This window comes from Portunus trituberculatus, chromosome 18 (genome assembly GCF_017591435.1).
Source record: "Portunus trituberculatus isolate SZX2019 chromosome 18, ASM1759143v1, whole genome shotgun sequence".
Lineage (NCBI taxonomy): Eukaryota > Metazoa > Arthropoda > Malacostraca > Decapoda > Portunidae > Portunus > Portunus trituberculatus.
This window is the reverse complement of record NC_059272.1, coordinates 8429550-8437049: the sequence shown is the minus strand read 5'-3', so window position 1 is coordinate 8437049 and position 7500 is coordinate 8429550. Positions and strand designations below refer to the sequence as shown.

General features: G+C 43.5%; 1 long non-coding RNA gene across 1 annotated transcript in view; it reads right to left on the bottom strand.

Moving 5' to 3' along the window:
* Positions 1 to 7500, bottom strand: part of LOC123505703 — a 30151-nt gene that overhangs the window by 14120 nt on the left and 8531 nt on the right. The gene's annotated exons all lie outside the window — the stretch shown is intronic.

Genomic DNA, 7500 nt, shown 5'->3' with positions numbered 1-7500 from the left:
AGAACAAGTACGAGAAAAAAAAGGAAAAAAAAAAGGAAAAAGGATAAAGAAAACATCCACATATCTTTTTTTAGTTATTATTCTAGGCATCATTATTTTCTTTGTGGCTCGCTTCACCTCATCTTGTTTGTCCTACACACACACATACACACACACACACACACACACACACACACACACACACACACACACACACACACACACACACACACACACACACACACAACCTTCAGTCATCCCTCATCTCCTTACCCCTTTACTTCACCTCCCTCATCCCTTCACTTCCCCTCCCTCATCCCCCACACACTCCCATTTGAGGCCATTATTCACACCTGCCGAGGTAATCTGTGTACTGGTTTGCTTGTTTAAGGCGAGGCGAAGGACAAACAGCACCCGGGAAGGTAAGATGGAAGGAGGATGTGAGGGTGTAAAAAAATATCCGTAACAGTGTAATGGTGAGGGAGGTGATTATCTAGGGTTTGTATTGCGGTGGTAGTGGTAATGGTGGTGGCAGTGGTGGTGAGTGGCAGTGGTGGTGAGGAGAGAGGAGAGAGAGAGAGGAGAGGAGAGAAGAGGAGAAGAGGAGAGGAGAGGAGAGGAGGGGATGGGAGGGGTAGGGAGAGGAGAGGAGAGGAGAGGAGAGGAGAGGAGAGGAGAGGAGCAGGAGAGAAGAGAGAGAGAGGAGGAGGAGGAGGAGGAGGAGGAGGAGGAGGAGGAGGAGGAGGAGGAGGAGGAGGAGGAGGCGGAGGAGGAGGAGGCGGAGGAGGAGGAGGAGAACAACATCAGCAACAACAACAACAACAGAACAAGAAGAAAAGAAAGAAGAAACGAAAGAAAAAAAGAGGAAAGAAAGAAAAAAGGGATAGAACAAGAACAAGAACATCAAGAAGATGAAGAGGAAGAGAGACAAGAAGAAGGAAGAGGAACAGACGAGAAGACGAAATAAATGACTGGTTAGGTTTACGCAATGAAGACAAGAAAAAAGGGAATTCGAAATGGGAGCAAAAGCAACACCAGCAGGAAGAGGAGGAGGAGGAGGAGGAGAAGGAATGAGATGACCCTGGGGCGTTACATTCAAGGTCGGCCTCTCAACTGACACAGGACGCCTTGCCGCAACTGTTGCCACGGTGCTCGAGTTAAAATAGCGAGTGACCCCATCTGCCTCAGGGCGCGACCATCCCCCTCCCCGACCCGTCCCGGTCTCCGCATCTGGCGAGTGGGTCAAGACGTCCACGCCCACCAGTCATGCCGGGCAAGTGACCCCAGGCGTGCAGGTAACCCCGCTCAAGGCCGCGTCAAGGCCAGGCCGCGCAGGTGACCGGAATAAAGCGAAATGTAGGCAGACGTTGTAATAAACGTCCAGGTGTTTGTAGGTAGAGTACTAATTTTCCAGGTGTGCGAGACGTTGTGGTGTTCATTTGTGTGTGGAACATTAAATTTTGTGAACGGTGGTGCACTTAACAATTGGAGGAGGAGGAGGGGGAGGAGGAGAAGAGTAGCAAAAAAAAAAAAAAAAAAAAAAAAAACAGCAGCAGCAGGAATGTAACAGAAGGGGAAGTCGGAGGAGAAACAGAAGAAAAATGACCACTGAACGTACATAATATATTCACATACAACAAGTCTTGAATGCACACCTGACTACAAAACACATAAGCAGACGCACATAACTCCGAAATCCATAAGTATACCACTAGAATATGCTTAACTCTTAGGATGTAACTTTCAAGAATGTATACTGAGACCTATGGATCAAGTGAATTTACTTGATCACTACCAAGTATCTGACACAGGCCCGTATTCTCAAACAGAGTATAACTAAGTTCACACAAATATTCATCATGTTACTAATATAGAAATCTTGTCAATATATCACCAGAACCATAAGAAAAGAATAAATAAATAAAACCCAGAGTAACTTCAACTTGAGCCTTTGGAAAGTGGTTGAGATGCGGTCGGTGCATAAGCGTTTCAGATTACGCTCCTACCTGTCGCCCTCCAGCATGCCCAGTGTCTGCTTCCTAATAGCGGAGTCAAGGCGGAAAAGCGAGCCTGGCGTGGTCTCAGGGGAACGTAAGTGATATGTAACGTAGCATGTCTATACGCCTTGTTCAAGGAAATACACGCGCACACACACACACACACACACACACACACACACACACACACGCGTAGTGTAGTGGTTAGCACGCTCGACTCACAATCGAGAGGGCCGGGTTCGAGTCCCGGAAATGGGCAAATGGGCAAATGAGGCAAATGGGCAAGCCTCTTAATGTATGGCCCCTGTTCACCTAGCAGTAAATAGGTACGGGATGTAACTCGAGGGGTTGTGGCCTCGCTTTCCCGGTGTGTGGAGTGTGTTGATGTGGTCTCAGTCCTACCCGAAGATCAATCTATGAGCTCTGAGTTCGCTCCGTAATGGGAAAGACTGGCTGGGTGACCAGCAGGCGACCGAGGTGAATTACACACACCAAGAGTAATAAGCACGTACACAGAAGATTGGTACTAAGAACAGAAACAAACGCACGCAAACACGAAGGCAGGTTAAGATGGACACACACACACACACACACACACACACACACACACACACACACACGTACAAACACACACCTTACAATCACTACCTGGAAAATAAAACCAATACACATGTTTCAAGTTCATAATGATCAAAGTAAAGAAACAAACAAACAAATATATAAACTGTCAAAATCATATTCAACACGGAACTCTATCCAACCCTATTTATTTCTCGTTTTATTTTCATTTATCAACCTTTTTTTTCTTAGTCGCAAGATTAGACGAGACGTGAAATGCAATATTGCAGGTGTGGAGTGTGCGTGAAAGGGAGAGGGTGGTCTGGTCAGGGCGTGGGAAGTAACCTTGGGGTGGCGGACATGAGGGAATGAGTGGGTGGCATGGGAGGGAGGAGAGGTGGTGGAACGAGAGGATGGCTGGAAAGATATGTGTGTTGGGGGGGGGGTCAGCTGTTATCAGAGGAGGGAAGGAAGGGATGTCTAGTAGCTGACAGTCAAGACAAAGCTACTATTTTATGACCTAATGAGCGATTTTCTCAATGGTTCCAATAAGGTTCCAATATTGTACCTCCACCTGCACTACTCACGTGACACATTACCATACATCACCTTACCAAACATTGAGATTCTCCCCTGACGATCAATAGTAGCGCTAGATAATGTTTTTTTTTTTTTTTAATGAAGTTTCCGTATTTTATCTAATGTTGTAACTGATGCAATGCAATTATCTAAGTCACGATTTAGCCTTGTTCAAAACAAAAGGTCTGTTGCTGTCCAAGATCTAATTGTTATAACTTTTACATGTATTCATTTCACTAGCGATAACTACACTGCATACATCAGAAAGCACAGTAGGAGCAAAAGGCTAATTGCTGTTTGAAATACATTTGCATCTATTTGTATTAATCTCACTTACGATAACAACAGCATAGTCAACACTTCTAAAGGCAACATTTAGATCACAATAAAGCTCTTACTGACTGAATAGTTCACTAGGAAACGACGCACGTCCAATCAACATCTCTAATGGAACTGTCCAAGGTCTTGTTTGAAAAAAAAAAGTTTTCAAGGACTCTTTACATTGAAAGAAATATGTATTAAATATAAATACAATTAATTTCCAGGAAAGATGATAGTACCGTTTTTCTTCTCCATCCTGCTCCTTTTTCTTCTCGTTATTATTATTATTATTCATGTTATTTTCATTATTATTATTGTTATTAATATTATTATTATTATTATTATTATTCATTCTCCGCCAATTACACAGTCCCTCCACTTCAAGACCGTTGTGACTCCTGCCTCGCCACACAGTAAGCTAAATATTGCATCCAGAAACACACCAACATTCATCATGTCCAAGTCTCAGCGTGAACATTTCCTGGTCCAGTCTAGGCAATGGGACCCATCACCGTCACAGTACTGCCACCAACACACCTTGCTCTGCCGCCCTACCTTATCCTGCCTTACCTTGCCCTCCCCTGCCCTGTCCTGTCCTGTTCTATCCTGCTTTACACTGTACTACTCTATCATGCCCTTTCCTGCCCCACACAGCCCTAACACTGTAGCATTGTAACCGTTATACACACTTCATTCACCCCTGTCCTTTCGTTGACACTTCTGCGTCACACACATACACACAAAATGCAATTACAATGTGCCATTCTTTCCTATCAGTGACAACAAGCGTGAGGCAACAAGTGAAAATAAACTACCTTCATTCTGTTCTCTCTTTGTCACACTTCACTTTTCACCACAACTGTGAGTATTATGCTTCAACAAAGGGGTGGGATGGGAAGGTAAAGAAACCGCTACATGTGTTTGCCATTAGTATTGTTCCGATATGGGCGAGACTTCAGTGTAACGATGCAGGAGAGGGAGGGAGGGAGCGAGGGAGGTAGGTAGGGATAGAGGGGAGAATATGAAGAGAGAGACGGATGGAAAGAATGGAGACGTAAGGAAGGGAGGGACATTAAGAAGCAAGGGAAAAGGGACGAAAAGAAGGAAGGAAAAAAAAAGAATGAATAATTAATGAATGAATAAATGAAGAAAGGAAGGAAGGAAGAAAGCAAGAAAAGAAAAAGAAGGAAAACTGGAAAGAGGAAAGGAAGGAAGCAAGGAAAGAAAAGAGAAATATAAGAAAAATGGAAGGAAAGAAGGAAGGAAGGAAGGAAGGAAGTAAACAGAGAAGAGAGGATTGATTGACTTCATTATCTTAGCAGGGTCATATAAGAAGGAAAGGGCTGGGGCAGGTTAGGGTAGGTAAAGGCCTGCCAAATAGGTATATATACAAGGTAGTTAAGCAATTAACCCTCCTAACCCCTAAACACACAGGTAAGCCAGGCGTTCCCCACACTGTAGTACCATCATGTAACAGCCGAGGAAACCATCACCTTAGTCACTGAAGGAAGGTATGCGTCTGGCCTTCTCTCCTTTCTTCCTTCCTTCCTTCCTTCCTTCCTTTCTTCATTTTATCCACTACCACCTTCACCACCATTCCTAGACCATCTACCCACCTCTCGCTACACCTCACCTGTCTCTCCTCACCACCACCACCACCACCGTCACCTGTGCGGCTCCATCAATCTTACCAATTACCTGAACAATACCTAAGCCCAGTTATGTTATTCTAGTTAGAGAGTGTGCGCGTCCCTTGTCTTCGATATGTGCACTGGTATGTGTACAGAGGGAAGGGGGGACAGAGAGAGAGAGAGAGAGATGGAGGGGAAGCGTAAAAAGATATAACGATAACTGGCAAAATAACTATCTCTCTCCCTCTCTCTCTCTCTCTCTCTCTCTCTCTCTCTCTCTCTCTCTCTCTCTCTCTCTCTCTCTCTCTCTCTCTCTCTCTCTCTCTCTCTCTTTCTCTCTCTCTCCACAGCGGCCATTAGCACGCCACCGCGATAACAATTGGCATCCATCTTCACAGCGCCGCCAGGTGTGTGCTCCATTCTCCTTTCAGTAACTCGTTAATTAGAAGACGTTGGATAAAGTGGCAGGTGTTAGGAATTCACTAGCTCCTTTCAGCCTCTCTCTTCTCCCCACATTGACTCGCTCCACGCTATTTTTCTTTTCTTTTTCTCTTTCTTTCCTTTTTCTTGCATGGACTACGTGACATAAGATGCCCCCAAAAAACATGAAATTTGTTACTATACTTTTTTTAGCTAATAATAAGAGAACCCGTTACTGTCACTGTCTGATTCCCTTACCCGCCGCTAATTTGGTGCACTGTGCTTTCTCTTGTTTTGAAACGTGCAGTACACTGAAACCATCTGATTAATCATAAGGTATAGTCGCGGCCATAAGTTTTCCCACGTGCCATATATTATTTTCCACTGATTAAAACATACAGTTTGCCTTCATCGTGAGTCCTCTGATGTGTTTTACAAAACCTGACAACTGATAGATGTTAGTTCTAAGATTGGTGTAAGACTAAGAGAAGAGATTAAAGACAGTGGAAATGAGGATGGCAGGTTACAAGACTTCTAACCGCGCTTTTAATACAAACAATAACATTCCATTAAAAACAAACTGATACGTTACAATCAGATAATGACTTCGATGGTAAAATAAAATTGTTACATGAAAAGAAGAAAAACACACACACACACACACACACACACACACACACACACACACACACACACACACACACACACACACACACACAGGAATACACAACGAGAGCATCCGTCAGTAACACTATTACCATACTCACGTTTCTCATGTGCCGAACTCTTGTGACAGGCCTCAAGACAGAAGTTATAGTATATATGAGTTCAATACAAGAAAAAATTCAATTAGGTTCCTTTTCTCTCACTTCTCTCACTCATTTGCTGTGAGAAAAAGCAAATATATTTTCTTCAGTAACAAGGAAGCAAATTAGAGACAAATACTGCACTACTTTATATGAAGGCTGATGCATTCTGCTTTCTTCCTTCCTGAATTAATTCTTGCACTTTCACTTCCAAGCCATATTTCTTCATTCTCTCTCCCTCCCTTCCCCCCATATCCCCCCTCCTCTCTCTCTCTCTCTCTCTCTCTCTCTCTCTCTCTCTCTCTCTCTCTCTCTCTCTCTCTCTCTCTCTCTCTCTCTCTCCAGCCTTTCATTACACAGAGCTGTATTTCATTACAGAGCTTCGTAATGTTACTCTGCCTCGTCCCGTCACTTCCATAACACTCACCTCCAATTGTCTCGTCCCCTTGACACCCAATATTCATTCACTCTCACACCTCCTGCCTCACGTCGCGGAGGAAGGTGGTGATGGATGGTGATTGTATGCAAGCAATGGAGAAGTGAAAATTTATGGCATGGTTTATTTCAATTCCGATTCTTTTTCTCTTTTTTTTCAATTGTATAAATGTTTGCTATTTTTCTTTTGAGCTAGCGATAGTAAATACCTAATCGTAGTAGTAGTAGTAGTAGTAGTAGTAGTAGTAGTAGTAGTAGTAGTAGTAGTAGTAGTAGTTAGTAGTAGTAGTAGTAGTAGTAGTAGTAGTAGTAGTAGTAGTAGTAGTAGTAGTAGTAGTAGTAGTAGTAGTAGTAGTAGTAGTAGTAGTAGTAGTGGTTAGTGGTAGTAGTAGTAGTAGTAGTAGTAGTAGTAGTGGTGGTGGTGGTGGTGGTGGTGGTGGTGGTGGTGGTGGTGGTGGTGGTGGTGGTGGTGGTGGTGGTGGTGGTGGTGGTGGTGGTGGTGGTGGTGGTGGTGGTGGTAGTAGTGGTAGTAGTAGTAGTAGTAGTGGTAGTAGTGGTAGTAGTAGTAGTAGTAGTAGTAGTAGTAGTAGTAGTAGTAGTAGTAGTAGTAGTAGTAGTAGTAGTAGTGATGGGTGGTAGTGATGATGACATTAATAACAAGTAAAAGTGCAAGAGAGGCACCGGGTGGAAATTTTGCAGTCACTTTTCATTTTTTTCTTCACGCGCCAAAAAAAAAAAAAAAAAATAAATATAGTAAATGAAAAAATCAAGGTT